General features: G+C 40.4%; 1 protein-coding gene across 1 annotated transcript in view; it reads right to left on the reverse strand.

The window, feature by feature from the left end:
• RDH13 (retinol dehydrogenase 13 (all-trans/9-cis)) overlaps nucleotides 1-596 on the reverse strand; it is a gene marked incomplete at its 3' end in the record, with an annotated part of 11,045 nt that overhangs the window by 3,501 nt on the left and 6,948 nt on the right. The window lies entirely within an intron of this gene.

Genomic DNA, 596 nt, shown 5'->3' on the forward strand with positions numbered 1-596 from the left:
GTGTTCACAGGTTCTGAGGTTTAGGACATGGACATCTTTAGAAAGCCATTCTTCTGCCTACCACACCCATATCCCACAAAGGCTAAACACTGGAAATGAGCTAATGTCCACCAATAGGAAACCAGCCACATTAACACTACCTCCACACGAAAGAACACCGTGCAATACAGTGGCCACCAGCCACTTGAAGCTAATTTTTAATTTAAATTAATAAAAATTAAAGTTATACTTTATGCTCAATAATCACATGTGGTCAGTGGCTATCATACTGGACAGTGCAAATATAGAACACTTCCCTCATCACAGAAAAATCTACTTGACAGTGCTGTTATAGAATACTTGGTAGCTGGGTTTTTTTTTTAACTGAGGTAAAAAACGTTTTCTGTATAGGGCCAGATAGTAAATATTTTCAACATTGTGATCCATATGGTCTGTCACAACTACTCAACTCAAACATTGTAGCATAAAAGCAGCCACAGGCAATACATAAAACAAATGTACATGGCTGTATTCAAATAAAACTTTATTTATAAAATCAGGGGCCGGCCCGGTGGCGCACTGGATAGTGCGCCACTTGGGAAGCGCGGCGGCGCTCC

This window comes from Galeopterus variegatus, unplaced genomic scaffold, assembly GCF_000696425.1.
Source record: "Galeopterus variegatus unplaced genomic scaffold, G_variegatus-3.0.2 Scaffold1608, whole genome shotgun sequence".
Classification (NCBI taxonomy): domain Eukaryota; kingdom Metazoa; phylum Chordata; class Mammalia; order Dermoptera; family Cynocephalidae; genus Galeopterus; species Galeopterus variegatus.